The sequence below is a fragment of the Ischnura elegans genome, chromosome 12 (assembly GCF_921293095.1).
Source record: "Ischnura elegans chromosome 12, ioIscEleg1.1, whole genome shotgun sequence".
NCBI lineage: Eukaryota > Metazoa > Arthropoda > Insecta > Odonata > Coenagrionidae > Ischnura > Ischnura elegans.
The window spans coordinates 42,437,045-42,459,185 of NC_060257.1; the positions used below are offsets into that span (position 1 = coordinate 42,437,045).

The 22,141-nt window shown below is 39.5% G+C and overlaps 1 protein-coding gene across 3 annotated transcripts in view; it reads left to right on the top strand.

Moving 5' to 3' along the window:
* LOC124168881 overlaps positions 1-22,141 on the top strand; it is a 350,296-nt gene that overhangs the window by 232,763 nt on the left and 95,392 nt on the right. For 2 of the 3 annotated variants that reach the window (XM_046547252.1, XM_046547253.1), the window contains exon 4: positions 17,955-18,030. The gene's annotated coding sequence lies outside the window, so the exon portion shown is untranslated. Of the gene's footprint in view, positions 1-5,749; positions 6,185-17,954; positions 18,031-22,141 lie in introns of those variants that run through there. The other variant, XM_046547251.1, reaches the window with a different exon arrangement.

Consider the following 22,141-nt stretch of genomic DNA (forward strand, 5'->3'; position numbering starts at 1 on the left):
CAGCTCTAGCGATCGCTCCAATGATGGCGGAAACTAATGACTGTTTCACGTGATCATTTTCTGGGATGGATCCAGGGATGGAAATCCCATCCCTTTTTCCATCACTCGGCACCTCCCTTTTTCCGTCGCTGAAACCATCGCTGGCACCATCCTTCAGCCAATCAGTACGCACGGGCAGTAACAGCGATTGTAACGCCATGCTTTATTTTTAATTGAATGACAGTGTAAACCCTTAGGAGGCGGGAACGTTTTTAAACGTGTTGTACGCTGACTGCGAGAAATACTTTTTTAAACGTTTGACCATTGCGCGACTACCTATTTCCAGATATTTTTTTCTAGATATTTTAGTAAGCAGATGAAATGGAGTACAGAGTAAATAATTCGACAAAAAAGTGACACCCTGGCCGATTTAAGCCTGAATCACACGATCATTTTTTACCATCCTTTTCCAGGGACAGCTCCAGCGATCGCTCCAATGATAGCGGAAAAGTGACCTTTTCATTCGATCATCTTCCACGTTGACTCAAGGGATGGAATTCCTATCCCTTTTTCCATCACTTCCCTTCCGGTCGGACACGTCCCTTTTTCCGTCGCTAAAACCATCGCTGGCACCGTCCATCAGCCAATCAGAGCGCACGGCCACTGACAGCGATTTTGAGTCCACGCTGGGCTTTTAATTGCACGACAGTTATAAATATAGAAAGTGACGGAATAAGGGATGGAACAAGGGACGGTGGGAATGTCTGTGTGGTTCAGAAAATGATTAGTCGAGCGATTACTCTTTTGGTCCCTGAAAAGCTATCCCTGTAGCTATCAGTCTGAGGGACGGGGAAAATGGTCATGAGATTTATGCTTTTATTTCATTTAATTTAGTACGCTGAGAAAAACGTTGTAATGAGCAACATATTCAGCATTTTGATTCAGAATCATTATTTTTTTATCAAAGAGGAACTTGCATGAATTTTTTTTATTTCACAGGCGGACAGAAAATTATTTTCTGAATACAACAAAGAAAACCGCATGTATATCTGAGTTTTCCTTCGCGAGATATTCAATGATAAATATGACGAATTTTAAAGCGCGGGAAAAACTCCCTCACCCCCCAAGCCACTGCCGACGAAGCCTCGATGACGTCAAAGGTGCCTAAACATCACACGGAGCAATTGTTGTGATTGTTTGTAATAGTTGCCAGCAGTTGTGAGAGCTTCGTTTGTTAGATGTGTTTATTATTTTCTATTTAAAGATAAATATCACACGATAGAGGCTTGGAAGCCCTCATATTTTTTATTATTTATAATATTAATATCTGAGTAAGGACATAAAGTATAAAACTGGAGCAGTTAAACCAAAAATTTGATAATACCTAAATAACATCGTTGTAGGAGTTTGAGCCGCGGCCGTTGGAAGGGGGATACATTAATTGTAAGTTGACGTTATCGACGGCACATCATTCATTTAAGTATGTGATTAGAACGATTTTGATTTTTACTAATGTCCGCTTAGCTTTTATATATACAATAACTTCATCCGTTTATTCGTAAGTACATCTACATCTATCTACATCTACAAATTACCCTGCGAGCCACCTCTAGGGTGTTTGGCAGGGGGTGATCAATCACCAGCATGCAGCATGCAATTGGACTCCCACATGCACACCACACCGTCCAAGAAACGTCCCGTATAATAACAAACTATACTACTATATGCTGTTAGAAATAGAATATAGAATAGAAATTCAGAAACATGCAGTAAGTTTTACATAGGTTAGTAGGCTACACTACAAGTCATGCAATCTATTTACGCGTTTTATTGCTGCCGTTATAATCTCTTATTGATCGTGGAAAAAATGACATTCGGAATCTGTCTGTTCTGCAATCTATCTCTCTTATTTTATTTATATGATCTGATCTTCCGTAGTACGTTGGCGTCCGCAAGATATGGTTAACTTCGTCAGAAAAGACACTGCTCTTGAATTTATCTAAAAGGTTTAGTCTATTTTTCAATCTACGGTCCGACAGAGATTCCCATCCGAGTTTATGTAAGAGGTCAGTTACACTAACAAGACTATCGTAACGACCTTTCACATACCTGGCAGCTCTTCTTTGTACGCGTTCTAACTCTGTTATTAAGCCTTTTTCATGAGGGTCCCAAACACTGGCAGCGTATTCCAAATGTGGTCTAACGAGGGAAAAGTAGCTAATTTCTCTCACTTTGTCGTCGCACTTTCCTAATATTCTTTTAACAAAACCCATTTTACGATTAGCTTGACCGGTTATTTCTCGAATATGTTTATTCCACGATAGATCATTATTGAGTCTAACCCCTAGATATTTCACAGATTCAACTGCCTTTAACTGCGTGCCCCGAATGACATAGTTACGCTGTAGGGAGTTATCCTTCTTCCAGAAATTCATTACGAAGCATTTTTCCAAATTTAATTCTAACTGCCAAGCATCGCACCAAGCTTGGATAGCAGCAAGGTCATTCGTTAGTTCATCTATATCTTTGCTGGAACGGATTTCTTTGTAAACTACGGCGTCGTCTGCAAATAATCGTAACTTACTCTGCACTTCTTCGCCAATGTCGTTTATATAAAGAAGGAATAGGAGTGGGCCAATGACACTACCCTGAGGAACGCCAGAAGTCACTCTAACCTCATTGGAGACTGCACCGTCTAATACTACTCTTTGGACGCGGTCGCTCAAAAATTCTCTAATCCAGGAAATGACATCTTCGTCTAGACCGTAAGATTTCAGTTTTATTATTAACTTTCCGTGGGGTACTTTATCAAATGCCTTTTTGAAATCAAGAAAAATGGCGTCTACTGGAATGTTGTCTTCCCCGGAGACTAAAATATCGTGGGCGAAAAGCGCTAACTGAGTTTCGCACGATCTGCTTTTCCTGAATCCATGTTGATTTCCCATTAATAAGTTTTGCGCGTCTAGGTGTTTCATTACCGAGCTGACTACGATGTGCTCAAGGACTTTGCAAGAGATGGACGTTAAAGATATCGGCCTGTAATTAGATGGCTGTTCCTTGTCTCCACTTTTAAATATAGGCGTTACATTAGCGATTTTCCAGTCATTAGGTACTTCGTGTTGCTTGATGGATTTACTGAATATTAACTGCAAGTAGGGGGCAAGTTCTGAGGCTAGTTCTTTATATACGCGAGAAGGGATTTCGTCTGGACCAGGTGATTTATTTGGACTAAGCGATTTCAATATATTTTCTATTCCGAGCGTACTAATGTCAATAGCTGGCATCTTCTGTAGACAGGGATTGTCATCGGTCTCGGGTGAGTTTTCAGAAGGCTCCGTGAACACGCTCTTAAAGTAGGAATTTAATAAATTGGATTTATCGTAACTGCTTGTCAACACAAAGTACCGGAGAATTCGTCGTTTAGGACTGCCTGTGCTTGTATTATGAGGTCAATTCCAGTCAATGCAACTTTTGCTCGCTGATTGGAGACATCTATATCGTCATCGTCATTCCATCTCGGCTGTGTCATCCGTTCAAGTCTAATATATAAATTTCTCCTCTTTTTTTCCCATCATAATTTTAAATTATGTTTGAGGTTTATTCAATCATATCATCAAATTTTCATTCAATCATATCATCAAAGTTTTAATTCAGTCATATCATCAAAGATTTCATTCAATCATATAATTCAACGTTTTCCCTCTTAGATCATAATTTTAATTTATGTTTAAAGTTTATTCGATCATATGCTAAGTAATTTCATTTCATATTCGACTCCTTCACAAACAGCCTCAGCTGCAAAAACTAGGGCAGTCTTAATCATAGGGAAGCTTTGACGCCTATGTCACCCATTGAACAGGTGTTGAATTGCTCTGAAAGTTGTTGCATTTGTCATCCTATGGTTTCATTTTTATTTCAAGAATTCTCTTTGGTTGAAATCTTCAGACTTTATTGAATGACTAGGTGGGGAAACATTACTTTGAGGCATTAACACAGCAGTACCATTTAATGGCCTACTCCTTCTTTTTATTGCCTAGTTAACACGAATAGATCGTAAATGAAACTGAGTTAGATATATGGAGAGCCTGGTGGACGACCCCCTCCCGGCAAGGGCGGGTCCGAAAATTAAAAAAATACATGCCCTGAAATACATATTACATCATTTTTGCACTTATAAAATCCGCGGGAAATCATCACAACAGGGGAAACATTAATGTAAAATAAAATTTACATACTGATTCTTTTATTTCTCTTAAGGTGCGTTTACACAGAGTAACATGCTATATAAAAAAGTTAAAAATAGCATATTTTACGGAAAAGTTACCAATCCGTGTAGGGCCGGAACTAGTATTTTTTTCTGGGGGGGGGGGGGGGCAGAAGGGTCTGACAAGCAAACAATCTTCTCATACTTGAGAAGTATAAGGTACAACAATTACTGTACATAATATTCTCTATAATATGAAATAAAATGATTGAGGCTCCGAAATACACAAAACGAATGTAATGATAACAGTTTAATATATTTTTTAAACGTCTTTGGGGGGCACGTGTCCCTGTGCCCCCCTCCCTAAATCCGCCTATGTAACATGTTACACGAATGGGTAACTTTGACGTAAAACGTGTTATATGTTACTTGTTTGTACAACATGTTACTCATTGTCAGTGTAAACGCACCTTTAGGTTTTGAATGAATGAATGAATTCATTACTCCAAAGTTAATAATCGTGGAAAAAAAGACATTCTGAATCTGTCTGTTCTACAGTCTATCTCTCTAATTTTATTTATATGATCTGATCTTCCGAAGTATGTTGGCGTCCGTAAGGTATGGCTAACTTCCTTAGAAAAGACACTGCTCTTGAATTTATCTAAAAGGTTTAGTCTATTTTTCAATCTACGGTCCGACAGAGATTCCCATCCGAGTTTATCTAAGAGGTCAGTACACTAACACGACTATCGTAACGATTTTTCACTTACCTGGCAGCTCTTCTTTGCACGCGTTCTAACTCTGTTATTAAGCCTTTTTCATGAGGGTCCCAAACACTGGCTACGTGTTCTACATAATACCCTGCGAGCCACATCCAGGGTGTTTGGCAGGGGGTGATCAATCACCAGCATGCAGCATGCAATTGGACTCCCACATGCACACCACACGGTCCAAAAAACATCACGCATACTAACAAATTATACTACCATATGCTGTTAAAAATACCTGGTAATAATGTGTATGCTGGTAATAATAAAATTAAGAAACATGCATTAAGTTTTACATAGGTTAGTAGGCTACACTACAAGTCATGCAATCCATTTATGAGTTCTATCGCTGCTGTTATAATCTCTTATTGATCGTGGAAAAAAAGACATTCTGAACCTGTCTGTTCTACTATCTATCTCTCTAATTTTATTTATATGATCTGATCTTCCGTCGTATGTTGGAGTCCGTCTTCTAAATGGGGTCTAACGAGGGATGATTGTGTGATACAGGCTTTAGGAAAGTGCGACGTCTTACCAGGATACCCCTCTCCGCGTAATCGTGTACAAGTTATCATTTTCCTTCGCCAAACGCTCCAATGCCTCGTGTGAGGTGGCTGGCTGACTACCGACCGCGGACTGGCCTACCCCACCCCACCCGCCTCGCGGAACACTCACCGCCGCTGTCCCACTCACTCGGGGATAACTTCCCCACTCTCGCTTTCCGTTCCCCATCCCACCGCCTTCACCTCCCCTCTCGCGCCCGAGTCTGCACAAAACCGTTCGCCGCTCATTCCCGCCCCAGTCTCTCCGAAGGGCGGACGTCAGTGTCAACTCTGCGCGGAGGAAAGAACGGAGACCCTTGGACTAACCTCGTACGGGAGACATGTGCCTAGTCGCCGGCTTTACTGTCGGATGCCTAGCCAAGTGTTGTGCCCACGATACATCAGCCGGGGACCGGGTGCGAACCGCGTACCGGTCCAGGATCACCAGTGGAGAGACCTCGAGCCGTGACAGTGTCTTTTGGGACCCTCTGCAGAGGAGTACGGAGGTCCTCAAACGTTCGGGCATGGTGTCCACCCTTGTCTCGTCTGTGCCTCTTTCGTGTTGTGTGTTGTGTGCCGCAGGGCTGTCGGATGTCACCGCGGGGTGTTGACTCGCATCAGTCACTGAATGTGTGTGTTGAGTGAATGCTGATTGGATTTATGTAACTTCCTTGCACCGGAGGATGCCGGACGTAAGTTATTCCGCGATCCTTTTTTATTCTCTTTTTTTATCACTATCCCTAGATATATATTGTTGAAGTTTGATATCTATGCATCCCGCACAGTGAAGGAGAGGTGACGAACTTAGAGAAGGTGCGAAAATAGGCTACTATGTGTGAGGGAAATTCAGAGGGTGCAGCAAGACCTCTATAGAGAAAGCCTATAAAATCCTAGGAAGACAAACTTAAGAGTACGCATCTTTTTTTTAGGTCCAACAAAATAAAAGAGATGTGACGAACTTAGAGAAGGTGTAAGGAAAATCTGCTGGTTATCTGTTAGGGAAACACAAAAAAGCAGCGTAGAGTTGCTTTGAGTTCTGGTATGGGAGAGTTTACAGGAGTTGAGGAATAGGAACAGGCATACTATGTAGGATGTACAAAATAGTGTGCGAGGAAAAAATATTGGAGAAATTGGGAAGGAGATTATAAAATTAAACTTTGTGCCAAAAAATTATCACCAGTTCAAGAATAAGTGCCGATTACAACGGACAAAGATAAAGCAGTTTTCTTTCTTGAACAGGACCATAAGGAAGTGGAACAACCTACTAGAAAAAAATTCTTGAGCTCTTCCCGAAAATATTTATGTATATTAAAAAAAATCGGTTTGAGGAGTGGATTTCAAGGGGTTTTTATAATGTTTCCAATTGTTTTATTCGTATGTTCATATTATTACCAGGCTAATGGCCTACTTTTAACAGTTTATAATAAATAAAATAATAATCTAGGAGCGTGGTGTCTTAGTGGGTTGAGTACTTGCCTGTAGATCGAGGGGTCCAGGGTTCATACCCCTACCCATTCAGGGTTTGAGACTTGGGACACCCTTCATCAAAATTCCTCGAAGTGCTAAGTTGCCTAGGAAAATGACTGACCCCTATATACTGAATGTGTGAAGTTCACACGCATTTGGTTTAGTCCGGGGTGAGCTCTACCCTAACCTAATCAAACCAAACTTCGTGTTGGATCAATAAGTGAGTCATATCCGTTTAGGGGGCATATGGTTATCAAGTGGGGAGAGGTTTAGCTTGGGTTAAAGAAGTACCTGATTGCCGTAGTGGCTAGAGTTCTCGTTTCTCACCTTGTGGATCCGGGTTTGAAACCCGGCTGTGGCAGAGGTTGTTGGATAGTTATTCAAATATGATCCAAAATAGCCGCATTTTCCTCCATCTTAAGGTGCACCAATGATTACATATATGGAATAGGGTTGGTGTGGTGGATATAATGTTGCCTTCCTATCCTGAGAGTCCGGGTTCGGGCTGTGTTAGAGAATTTTCAATCCACCCGATCCCTGCTTGACTGTTGTGTGGAGGATAACTCAAGCTTAGAACTCCGCCCGTCAAATTGGACGTAGAGTCGTGGTCCCCTTGGCGCTTTTCATTAAGAACAGACTAATATCGGCGCCGGGTTTCTCTCCATCCTTCCTTCCCAATTCTTTCCTTGTGGAACAACTTACTTCAGCTGTCGGTCGTCTCCCTCAAGTACCATAGCATTGGCTAGAACTTCGTGGACCTTTGTTAGATTGATTTTGTGGCGATAGTGAATTTGGAACGATTGGAGAAGATAACCGCAGTATATCAAAGTCTGGTGGATTGAAATTATTTTCAGCAACTCCAGTTTCCAGCTATGAAGTTCCGAAAACAAAATGCCCGTGCCAAAATGTTAATTGCCATCTAGGGTCGGCAACTTTTTAATCGACCTGTATAGACTGAGGTATGTCTGGTTTATATCTCGGATCGAGGGCGAATCTAGGATTTTTCCGGGGGGAGAGTACTAGGCTCTTCCAGGCTAACGATCTTGTCACACTTGAGATTTAATAAAAGACACAGCGGTTACTATGCGACGTATTCTTTTTCCAGCCTTTATATCAACTCACCAACCTGTCTGTTTGTCTGGTACAAATCTTGTAACTCAAATTTGACTCACTTCCTGTGAAGCAAAAACGCTGAAATTTTGCACACTTCTTCATTTCCGATGACAACACATGAAAATATAACTTTTTCTCTCCAACCCCCCTTTAACCACCCCCCCAGTCAACCTATAGCCCCCCAAAACATGTTTTTGATCTAAGAAGTTCCAAATGGTCGATTTTCGTGTTTTGCGACCACAGTAAAAGTTATCCACTTTAGGCATATCCACATAGTAGGCATTTAAAAGCATAGGGGTGGCATTTTGAAACATAGGGGGCTTACCATTCACTGAAAATTTAATAAATATAGTGACTTTTTTAATACGTCACTTTTGGTTTTTCGGGGTCACTGAGTTTTTTTGCTTTGTGTCATATATAAACGTTGCTCATCCCCTGTAATCTAAATATAAAGGCTGGTTTTTAAAAAAAATTTTTTTATAAGAGCTTATTATTTTAGCATGAAAGTTATGAATATGAAAGTAAATGAACGAGGCCCTGTAATATAAAAAAAACAAACGTAACAATAAAATTATTAAAATTGTGGTCTATTTTTTTGTCTGTCTGTAGAGCCTTGCGGGGGGGTGGCACGTGCCCCCCCTATATCCGCATAAATCCAGGATCCCTTAGGACACCCCCAAGCAAGTCTCCTTTTGCTGCGAGGTGGTGCATAGAGAGAAGCTGGCCCTCTCTACAATCGTTTGCGTTAGTATGGGTTGAGCTTTACCTTCACCTATGACCATTTTTATTTTGAGGGATGAGGGCGTTTAGAGGTGAGCGTGTGAACCCAATTGGTGCATTGTTGGGCTGCTGATCTGATGATCGCTGGTTCATACCCCGGTGAAGACTTCAAACTCCCCTTGCATAATCCTCGTGCATGTGGCCCAGAGAAAGAGTTTCTTCCCTACCTTAAAATTTCGAATCTTCATAAGAATTTGGCTTCGTCTGGGGTGGGTTTTACCCTCACCTATTAAATTTAACTTAATTGCATATCTGCGTTTATTTTTTTAGATGTTAAAACTCTTAAATATACAACCGCATTAGTGATCTGTTCGATTGTTCAAAACCTAGTGACTTTCTCTGGGGTGAGCTCTACCCTCACATAATTGAAATAACTTAAATTTACTATTTCTGTGCTAGTGATCTGTTTAGATGTTAAAATGCTTGAATATACTACGGCATTAGTAATCTGTCTTCAAAAGCATATGAATCGGACTGGGGTGAGCTGTACCCTCACATAACCAAATAACTGAAATGTACCACCTCTGCGTTAGTGATCTCTTTACATGCTGAAATGTCTCACTGCGTTAGGGATCTATTCGGATCTCCAAAAACCTGTGACTTGGTGTGAGGAGAGCTCTGACCTAACCTAACTAAAATGAGCCTCTGCTCTAGTGATATGGTTAGGGTTGAAGTGTTGACTCCTGTTTTTGAACTTCTGGAAAGAGCACCGTGATTCTCGGTGTAGATTTATTTCATTTAATTATTTTGAAGGCGATAACATTAATGTAGGCGATAAATATTTTAAAAAATCTAGATTTCCGTTTGTTTTCTAAATACCTACACATCGTAGATGTCTTTCTGATTTATTCCTGTGGGAGTGCGAAATATTCGGATTCAAATCCCGTAGGTTGTGGAAGAAATATTTTCTCTGAAACATTTCTAGCCCCATTTTTAGTGCTTTGAGGAAATCAACTTTGTGTGCAATACGTCGCCCGACGGATGGGACGCAAGGCCGTGGTCACCAAGTTGTGGACGTCAGGTGTAGGGCTAGTGACGGACGGAGGATCCTCTGCTTCGCTAGCCCCCTTTCACCCGACCTTCACCAAGGCACTTTTATTGCTGGGGGTGTAAATCTAATGGCCTGCTGAACAACTTGGAAATTCAACTCCAGCACTAGTTCCACTGTCAAAATCATGTGGTGTCATATTTTGCGTTGCGTTGCCAGGGTACTTCGAGTTGTGTCTTCGTTCCGTCTGAGCCTATCTTCTTCTAAACATCTTCCTGAGTCGTTGCAAGAGAGTTTTTGAATCTTGTATGGCTAGCAACACGATATGGTGGAAGGTATCAGTATTAGTCAAATGATATATTGTGATCGATTCGTTTAATTAATAACAGTTTCGTAGTTTGCATGAGGTATGTTCGGGACAGCGCGATTCAAATCTATTACTTTTTGTTTACTTTATTTAGAAAATATACTGCCCACCATAGAGGGCAAAAGCAAAATGGAGATCGGGAGAATATTCGATCGTTCAATTCTTACAGCTGTATTCCTACGTACACTCATTCCAGCTGTGACTAAGCGATTTTAGCGCTATTTTCTTGTAAATAATGTGTTTTGACTTCGAATACCGCCTTTTTTTCCTAAAGAATCACAGGGTAGCCGTTTCAGCCAAAGTTGCATTTTTATCGCAATCACTAAAGCATACTTAACATAATATTTAGTTTTTTTTTCTATTTACGTATATGTTTTCCATTAATAAAAACTCTTGGTATGCTTAAAATAAGAATCGCCATGAGTGTCTGTGTAAAATAATGAAGGTTCAAATACACATTCAGTCAGAAGAGCATATTTCAGAGTTTTCATGAAAATTTAAGCTATTATCTCCAAAAAGGTATGAGTTCACGACTCCCGATTTGGGAAAAAAAGTGTTTTGCGTATCTATGGACAGTCTACAGCTGCTGATGAGTAGATATTGCCAATGTAACATATGTAGTATTAGGGAAAAGCCAAAGTTCCTTATGCAGGCTTCCGCGGGTCGATGAGTATGAAGATACGTCTCTTTCGGGTAATACACCGCAACAATGGACCCACGCGGTGTATTACCCGAAAGAGACGTATCTTCAAAAGCCAAAGTTATGGCTTTAATAGCTTTGAATCATCGTCACTAGCCAAAAATCCTAAGATTGGTGAGTCGCACTTCTCCACTCAATTCTCTTATCCACTGATCTTTTTAAACCCTTGTATTTCTTCTATTTCATATCCTTCTTTACCTGTTCCATGTATTTTGTTCGAGATCTCCTTATTCTTGCCATTTACTTGTCCCTCGACGAGTGTATTCATCAGGCCATCATGTCTCATGATAAGGTTGGCATATAAGGTTTTTCTGTCTTCTTTGCGAGGTTTTCATGAAGCTTCTCTTCTATCCTACTGTACTTAGGACTTACTCTTTTCTTACTCGGTCGATCTATATGATCTTCACGATTCTCCTGTGGCACCTCATTTCTAGGGTTGATTTCTCCGCTAATGACTGTGTGCCTCACTTCCATGTGTAGGGAAAAGTGGTCATGGAACATTACCGAAGGAACACACCTTGTTTCGGAAGTCCACGGCTTTGATTTATCATTTATAGCATTTATATCATTCATAGAGGAACCATAAAATAATTACAAACTCTGTAATAAAATCTAGGAATAAAGTAAAACTCTGAACAGTAAAATTTCCGAAATGATTCACTTTTTCCCTGCGGGACGCTGTCGATGGTAAATAGCAAGCAATCTGAAAACTTTTGAAATAGTTCATGGATTTTGGGGAACTTAAGTTAGATATTTAAGATACTTCCCTTAAGACGATGGAGTTGTATTCCTTTGAAAAGGTGGTAGCTGCCAAAAGTAACCCAGACTCGAATGTCAAGAATAATATATCGATGGCTAAGTTCTAACGACACGTATCTCAAAAAGTATCCACTTTTTAGGAGAGGAAAAAAACTATTTCTTTTTTTAAATTCTATATGATTTTAATTGAAATTAAATAACAAAAATATATAAAACAGAAAAAGAAGGATACATCCGCAAACAAAGTTGATTTTTGCATGAATTTAATTTTTTATTAACAGTATTAGCTGTATTAATTCAAATCGGCCAAATTTTGAGATGCGTGTTGTTAGAATTTAGCCATAGGTATGTAATGGCTACAGACTTCAAATCGTAGGGGTAGTGTACTTACAGCATTCATTTTTGGATATATTTTCTAGTCTTCCAGAATTTTTCACAGTTTTTTCCCTGTCTAACCCTGTAGAGTTAGCGTCGGTGGTGAAATTGTCAGCATACTTGCCTTCTTAATCGATGATCCGGGTTCGATTCTCAGCCAACGCACATATTTGCCGGCCTCGGTGGCGGCAGGTAAAGTCCTGCTAATCCAGGGGTCACGGGTTCGAATTTCGCCTGGGTCCATTTTCTCCCACCCAGGGCATGGATGCATGTGCGAGTTCATCAACATAAGTGTGAGAAAGGACTGTAATGTCTTAAATTCGGCTGAATAGAAATATTAATATTATCATTCGCCATATTTTCCGCGATGGAAATCATTTGTAGTCACCTGAAGAAATCGTCGAACACTACAAAACATATTCTAGATTGGGCCGAGGAAAATTTGTAAATATTCCACCGGGAAGAAAATAATCGCATGATGAAACCTTTATTTTAGTAATTGACAGGTATTTAACTGAAAGTGATGCTTTCACTTGTAAACAAGCGTTTCTTAGCTGTTACAATTTTCTGTCGCGCCCGCACCGCAGCCTTGAGATTATCTAATCTACTTCCTTCCCCACAGAAGTGCCAGGCCTCATCCTCTCGCTTGCTTCATCCCAAGTTTCCTGTGCTTTGGTTCCTTACATTTTAAATGCCCTTTGTTTGAACTTGAGAGACAAATTTGTCTGAGGAGTGTTAATGTTTCCTTCATTTAAAGCTCATGCAAGTTTTTGCTGAACTCGGTTTGCGGTGACAAAGGATTTTCGTGGTTACTCAGAGTATGTACTTACGTAAACATCAGCATCATAAGTCAACAATTATGATTGTTTCGAATATGATCTGAATTTCGCTATATTTTTATAGTGACGTATTTATTATTTTAACATCCTTAATAACGTTGATAAGCGTCTTGAAGTATAGGTCTTGAAGAATTTTAATGCAAATTTTTTGGCAACATTTTGGTATATTTATGTACCATCATCTTTTTGTACAATGAACTTCATTTTTTGAACAAATTCAATTCATTGCAATTAAAATTGCAATTGGTACTTCTTTTTGCAGTGATTTTGATTTTTTTTAAAGACAAATAAAAATTCCAGTTTATTGCAAAAAAAGGTGATTTATAAATATAACGAAACATTGGCAAAAGATTGCATTTTGCAATTGTAATTTAAATTCTTCTAGACACACACTACAAAACACTAATCGAAGTTCAATATGGAGTGCAAGAGAAAAAAAACTCAATTTATCCTTAACCTGTCTGTAATAAAAAAGGTGTGTTATCACCTCTGTCTTATTCATTACTTTCAATTATTATGCTATGTGGTTGCTGCTTTTTTCCATTTGAAATAATGGCTCTTGGTTTTGACTCTATGTTATGTTGAGAAATTCCTAAATTATCATGTGCTCTGTAATGCAGAGAACGAATCAAGTTCTCGCCCTCCGTAATTTATTCGTTAACGAGCTATTGAAATTTATTGTCCTCCCTCTTTTATTTAAGTTTAATTTTGGAGACAACCACATACACGATAAACAGGACATAAAACACTTTATGAATGACTGATTAGGCACTGAATGAATTAATGTCCACATATTGTCTTTTTTTCTTATTTAATATAGAGATGTGGGAACCATCGTATATGGGCATCTTAATTTTTTATGACACATTTGAAGGTACTTGCTGCCTGATAAATTGTAGAGTTTATCAATGCATGGACGCTTTTTAGCATTTATTTTTAATGCTTAATTTATTCGTAAGTATAGATTTCCTGCTGTTCATTTGATTAAGGATTCATATACTCTAGGCGTCATGTTAATGTAAGATGCTCTGAATTCTCGTGTAGCAAGTGTACATTTCCCACCTTCAAGTTTCTGTCTCTCTGAAAATTCATTCCGTGGGTGACGGCCTAATATAACTGCCGTATGTGTAGACCAATAAACGCAGGTATTCAGGTAATGAAAGCTATTTGCGAGGAATTCACGCGGCTTCCGTAAGATGATCTCATCTGGATCACTTATCTCCTTTGAGCCCGTAATAAACGTTCCGAATAAGGTCCTCTCTCTTGAAAATTGCGTAGGTTTTATGACGAGCTAATCAGAACTTTATTTTATTTGCATTGAGGAAATAAAAGTGAAAAATACAGAGTGGATGAGAAATAATACTTGATAGGGCATGTTTAATATCTTATTCGAGGCTTGCCGCAATCAATGACTGAACTTTGAAGTACCGAGCAGAATATTATGCTGATTCGGATATTTAATAGATATATGAGATCGGCGATTTTTGGCTCGCATTTTGTTGCTTGTTTGTTAATATTTGGCCAAAAACAATACTGTCATGATGCCCCAGCCTCTTAATTTACTAGGCATGGCCCCATGTGACTTTTAACTATTTCTCAAAATGAAGAGAACTTTAAAGAGCTGTCATTTTACGAGCATGCATGACATTAAAAGAAATAGGTGGCATGGCTAAAGGCTGATGAAGCATTTGGTGCTTTCCCGGCGAATCTAGCTGATGAAGTCTTCTCGGAAAATCAACCGGGTCAGGATGGATATTGCAGCCAACGTTTCGACGGCATTTTCTGCCATCGTCATCAAGGCGAATGATTGGCCTGGTTAGTTCCAGGCATATATACACAGGTAGGGCGGTCAAGTCTTCTGTGATTGGTCCGTTTTTTGTGTCCTTCCTCCTCTTACCTAACTCATTCGTTTAATTATGAAATTCCATGATTTGCTCAGGTTGAATCCCGCGTCTCAATTCATTGTACCTCCGGACCAATCACAGAAGACTTGACCGCCCAAACTGTGTATATAAGCCCAGCACTAACCAGGTTCATAATTCGCCCTAACGGTGATGGCAGAGGAGGCCGTCGAAACGTTGGCAGCAATGTCCAATCTACCCTGCTGATTTCCCGAGAAGACTTCATCAGCGAGCTAAAGGCTATCCCAAAGATCGAGTTTGAGAAGTGTTTGGAGAATTGGAAGAAGGCTGGTACAATATTTAATGATTAGCATGAACATCTATTGCATAAGATCTAATGTGGACTATTTTGAAGGCATACAACATATTACAGACAAATTAATATAAAAAAAACTAAAATTCCCGTCATTTTAAAAACACACTCGTAGAGATCTTGGAATTCCGGTGAAGTAGAATAGGATTGGAAAAATCGCTGGTATAAGAGCATTATATGTAATGGGGTATATTTTGAAGGCGACAGCATTAAATTAGACGAATAAATGAATATATTTTTTTTCAAAAAACGAAAGTTCCTGTTATTTTCTGAGCACACCTCGTATATTTAATATTGTGTGGATTTTTCCTTTGTGTTTCAGTATGAATACGAAATACTTCGACAAAGTAGGTACTAAGACGATTTATTTCGCTTGTTGAACTTGTTTGATAATTTATTCTGAAACCGATTCGATGTAAATTTTACCGAGTCGGACAACAGCTGCTTAATTTGACTGTATTTAATAGAGTGTAGATTTTTAATTCTGTGTTTCAGTATGAATATTAATAGCATTGGCAAAGTTACGCCTTTGACGATTTATTTTGCCTGATGAACTTATTTGATAATTTATTCTGAGACCCATTCGATCTAAATTTTACCGAGTCGGACAACAGCTGCTTAATTTGACTGTATTTAATAGAGTGTAGATGTTTAATTCTGTGTTTCAATATGAATATTAACAGCATTGGTAAAATTACACCTTTGACGATTTATCCTGCCTGATGAATTTATTTGATAATTTATTCTGAAACCGATTCGATGTAAATTTTACTGAGTCAGACCTTACGTGCTTCCTCTCGCTTTTGTGTTTCCTACCGCTCACCACTTCCTGCTAACTCTTCGTCAATGTCTTATCAGTGCATATATATCATCCCTACGCCTCCAATCTATCTTAACTTCGATTCGCTGGTTCCAGGAACCTTCTCATACGTGCTCTCGCACTTGCTTATGGCGAGAATTTGTCCACAAGTAGTCCAGAGTCTTTCCATTCGAATATATTTCGTCTGCCTGAATCTTTAATTTTTAGCCTGCCTGTCACATTTCGCTCAACAGCGTAATGATGGAAATGAACTTCCTAGTTCCTTCGCCTATCATTGTTAGCCATTGTTTTTTTTTTTAAGATTCTCCGGCAGTCTAGCCATTGGGAAACGATGTCTCTGAATAATTTTGGTGTCGCTAAAGATATTTTAAGCCGTGCTACCGACTTATACTTTCTAATATCAGTTCCAGGGATGGAGCACGGTGAACAAATACTTCCAATTATACAGCAATAAATCAAGCCAAAAGTGTGTACGTTATGGGATAGTTATAAATTTGATGTAATAGTACCGTGGTCACTTATTAAAAGTATTCTACCGGTCAAGGTAGGTTTACAGGAAGCTTTTGCAAATCATCCCGGCCTGCATCCCCTTGCACATCTTGCAAATACTTTTGTGATTCGCGATTAAATTCACTATATTCCACACATTCTGAAGTCACTTGGTATAAATGGCATACTCGTTAATAGTAGCCCGGATGGACGAACCCGTAAGTTGACTAGCTACTAGAGGTAAAGAATTTACTGGTCTTTCGGATTAATATAAATCTCGAACTACGTTAGGAAAGGGCTGGGAAATTCCTAATGAGTATAGGAGTATATAATTTTTTTTCCATGGTGTTATAGGGAATTACTTCTGTCTATAACAATTTATTGAATACCATCATTTTATTTTCCTGACCATGTCACTATTATTACCATGTCAAGGGAAAATATCCGTTATTAAATTTTTGCCCTTAATTTTGTTATTTTGATGCCTGGATGGGGGCATGTATGTCTCGTTGTTTTTTAATACTTGGGATATCTACTGATGTTCCTAGATAACACTGTTTTTCCTCCATCCTTCATACCCCGCAGTTACATAACAGCGGATTTCCGTGAATCCCAAAATTTATACCCGCGAGCTAAGAAACGTGGTGTGTCGTAATGTTTCTGACGTCTTGGCGAAAACCCAATGGTCCAAGATTTGTTTTCCGGTCGAGCTGAATATCTTCTGCAAGTGGAAATCTTTTCATTATTAAAATGAAACCTCTCTTGAGTGGGATCTTTCGGACCCATATTTTTTTCCTGCTAAGACAGTATCCCTCTTTACTCAAGACCTGACAATGGGGAACTTGCATGGGTCGTCGATTACTCTAAAACCCAATTTGACTCAGTAAAATGGACACATTAGCTCGAAAAAATACCTTAAATTTTTCCATGCATCATCTAAAGAAATAAAAAAATTGACTTTAAAGTCGGGAATAATTTCTCGGAGCCGACCACTGCGCGAAGACACCCGAGCGTTGCCGAGGCCAGGCGTGACGTCATAGGTGCCTAAACAAGCGTAGGGAGTTTCGGAAATACGCTGAGCGTATGCTGTAAAATTTGTGTAAAGGGAGTATTTAGCCGCTCATCGTCACTTTATTTTGTTCTGTTATTCTTGGGCAAGTTTTCCTATTGCTATTGTGCCACGATTATTACTTCGATATGCCCTGCTTTTGAAGGAGAGAGGGTTGGAAGAAGGCTAGTGTTACGTTGTGCTCAAATAAATCCAGTGGATATATTGCAATGTCTTATCCAACTAATTTTACTTGCAGATACTCATTTAAGTCAAGAAGACGTTAATTGGTGGAACTGTGTGTGGGTCCTAAGTGAATAAAATTTATTTAACTTAATTGTTGCTTTTTTGTCTGGGGTAGGTGTTTTTATTGTTTTGACGGGGATACTCAAGCTACTTACTTGCCCGTAATGGTTGTTGCAAATAAAGTGAAAAATAATTCAGTAAGTCTGTACCGTGTTAGTACGTAATATTTTATGTGAATATAAATATTTATTTTACAGATTTGATGACCTCTTCGATGACATCTTGGTCGCATACAGCATCCTCATGGTCACAGTCTATCATATCCAGTTGTCGGTATGTATAGTTTTATTGTTTGGCTTAATTGTTTGTTGTAGAACAGTTGTTTTTACAGTGCATTAATAAGAGGTGCTTCGGAAGTTTTATTTATAACCCCGAATTGTGATACCGTAAGGTTTTATTAAGGAAATCGATAATGATGGAATAGCTACGTAAAATTTCAGATCGCAATTGAGGAATGTTGAAGCATGTTTGCTGCTTGAAGAGTCTAGAGTTTTTCCCGTTGAATCTGTGACGTAATGGCAAAATCAGCATGGCAGGAACGCACTTTCCTTAATTTTTATCAGAAGGGAAATATTATTCTGTGTTTTTTATTACAAGGTATTATTTACATTTCATCACCTTTTTTGTTTTGGTTTCGAATGTACGTATGTATTATAAATTTGAAGCATCAAAATTGATTAAAGTGTTATTTGACAAATACGTCTTTTGCTAAACATTTCGGCGCGTTCCGGCAACATGACACCAGTGCGTTTAATGGCTTGAATGCATTCGTCTCGGATTTCTATTGGGTTAAGGTCTGCATGTTGTACGTCGACGTTTCGTCGGGAGACTTTTCCAACATCTTCAGGGCTGACGTTGGTAGGCATTAGTGCGTAGGCCTTATTGTGAATTGAAGAGGGTGCTCCAATTTGAGCGGGGATACAGGACAAACTATCACGCAAAATTATCCATTTAAACCTACTGAACCGCTAATAGATCTCCACTAATGAAGTCAAGCTATTAATCCGGTGTAAAACTAGTTTTATTTATGGCAAAAGATACATAAATGCTTGTACTTTACATACTGGGGAAAATACCCATTAAAGATCAACATAGCATATATATACAACATCAAAGTATGCAAGTTTCAATTAAACTAATATTTATGCATCGATACGAAAATAATGAACGAGACAAAAATGAAATCAAAGGAAAAAAATCATATAAATCTACAGTCTACATCAAAGATATCTCTGCTGAATCTGGTGATGAACCCTGGTAATGAATAATGGTATTTTATTAGCTCTATTAGCCATATTGTAAATGCGTTTGGTTTAAAGTCATAGTGTCAATAATATTCTTACCCTTGATCTCCATAGTTCGGTAGATATCAGGTGCATTCATAGTGCAATACTAAAATACTACAAGAGTATTGTTTCTGTAGAATGACATGCACTAACACGTATTTTGTTTCTGAATTGTTATTATTTCCAACAGCATGTTTTGTGTCTTCTAGCTTTATTGGCAGATAAGCTTAATTAGTAGTTGGCTAGTTTTGCCTTTGCGTGATGTGGTAGTATAATTTGTTAGTATGCGTAAATTTTTTTAGACCGTGTGGTGTGCATGTGGAAATCCAATTGCATGCTGGTGATTGATCACCCCCTGCCAAACACCCTGGAGGTGGCTCGCAGGGTATTATGTAGATGTATTGACATTGAGTACCAAGCCATTGTGAGTACGTAAGTTGTTTTTATGTACTTAATTGTAGCTCCTTGATTCTTTTATTGTTCCTCGACTTCATCCTCGCGTCTCCCCTCTTTCTCCCAAGTCTACCCCTCATTCCCCCCTTAGCTTCTTCCCCTTCCCCTTGGTCGTACACGCACTGACTGAGCAACCATAGCGAGCGTGGCAGGTGGGTACCGTTATACTCCCTCTGTTGCGTCTCCAACGCCCTCTGGTGTAGGGGGACGGGGTAAGGAGTGTGCCGGCCACCTCCTGACAGACAAATGACAGTCGGCGCGGTTGTTTTTGGCGCTTCTTGACTTTCGTAAAAAGGGGCTTCTTATGCCCCAATGGTTCACGTAGTTCCTAAAGGCCGTTTTACACGGGGCACGGAATTGCGCAGGTTAGAGCTGCATTCAATTCTAAAATGGCGTGGAACTGCGCGAATGCATGAACGAAATTAGAACAGGGGCTATTTTGCCATCTCACGTCCATGCATTCACACATGCATTGTAGCAATTCACCGCTTTGCACGACGCAATTTTGATTGTGCCTTCGCATGTACGTCAGATTGCGCAATTCCATGTACCGTGTAAAACGGCCTTAAAGACCGTTTTACACGGAGCACGGAATTGCGCAGGTTAGAGCTGCATTGATTTCTAAAATGGCGTGAAATTGCGCGAATGCATGAACGAAATTAGAACAGGGGCTATTTTGCCATCTCACGTCCACACATTCTCTCATGTGTTCTAGCAATTCACCGCTTTACACGACGCAATTTTGATTGTGCCTTCGCATGTACGTCAGATTGCGCAATTCCATGTACCGTGTAAAACGGCCTTAAAGACCGTTTTACACGGAGCACGGAATTGCGCAGGTTAGAGCTGCATTGATTTCTAAAATGGCGTGAAATTGCGCGAATGCATGAACGAAATTAGAACAGGGGCTATTTTGCCATCTCACGTCCACACATTCTCTCATGTGTTCTAGCAATTCACCGCTTTACACGACGCAATTTTGATTGTGCCTTCGCATGTACGTCAGATTGCGCAATTCCATGTACCGTGTAAAACGGCCTTAAAGACCGTTTTACACGGAGCACGGAATTGCGCAGGTTAGAGCTGCATTGATTTCTAAAATGGCGTGAAATTGCGCGAATGCATGAACGAAATTAGAACAGGGGCTATTTTGCCATCTCACGTCCACGCATTCTCGCATATGTTCTAGCAATTCACCGCTTTACACGACGCAATTTTGACTGCGCCTTCGTACACACGTCAGATTGTGCAATTACGTGCCCCGTGTAAAACGGCCTTAACGTTGCCACTTTACGATGGTTAGGTCCTGTGAAACCGGAAGAGGAAGCAACTAGAGAAAGACGAGAAGTTAGTGAAGCTCCTATCGCTCCTTTTTTCATGGATTTGTCCAAGAAAGGAATAATATGGGCGGAATAAGAATTATACGTTAAATACACGTTGAAAACCGTAATATCTTAACCCTACATACCTCAACAGGTTTGTTAACCGTCAATTTCTCGTTCACTTTAGATTTCAGCGCTGGAGGGTAGCACAGGTTTTAACCATCGTCGTGTGAATGCACCATAGTTCCTACGGTCGCTGGAACAATCGTAATCAGAACGAGGCATTAGAGGAGGCACCGGTGTCGTTGAAAATTAATTATTGCCCCCATTTCTAGCGCATTTTAATTGGTTTTCAACAATGTCGCCACCGATGTTGCTATAGCGATCTATCCGTTCTCGTTATTTACTAAATAATATTTACAATCTTGAGTAATAGGTTTGAAAAGTTATGAATTTGATGGACCACACTTGCATCTACATAATACCCTGCAAGCCACGTCTGGGGTGTTTGGCAGGGAGTGGCCAATCACGACCATTCAGCATGCTAGAAAATTGCCACACGCGCACCGCACTGTCATGAAAAATCCATATTTTTCAAGGGGACCCACGCGTCCTAGCATAATCTTAATTTTTCACGTCACTACTGTAGGCTAACAATTTAAGCAACATTTAGTAAATTTCTGCTTGTCTAGAATCGACCGTTTTCAACATTATCCTTCTCATCACATTTGAAAATTTTATCCTGACTAAAAAAATTAGATCCAGTTAAATCTTTTGGATTTAGTTGAAGGATATGACGTTTTAATATTTTGCGCTTTTTATTTAAAAATTAGTAGACATGTTTCACTGTATTGCATCAGGGCTGGAAATATCAGGAACGATTCCTAATGATGCCACGGTGTAGTTAAACATGTTCACTGTTAGAAATATATATTTTTGTTGAAAAGTACAAAGCATCATTACTTCATATCCTTCAATGGATATCCACGATGTATCAGCATCCACCATTCATTTCATTTAGTCACAGGGAAATGTTGAAAAAGGTCTGCATAAACTGTAAATTTATAGATTTTGATTTTTCGAATTTTTTCGATCGAAACTCGATTTTTCAACTTCGATCTTGATTATTTCGTTTGGCCTCAGCAGCGTCACTTCCGGCCTAGGATAATGTAACGCATCCCATGAGGAAGACTTCTCTCAAAGACCGGTATAATTGGAAAGCAAACACTAGAGCATCAAGAAAGCATTCATTAAATGACAAGTGTGGCGTCTCCATCGCTCTTGCGTTCTGAGTTCTGACTGGCGTACTAGTCTGTTCTGGCT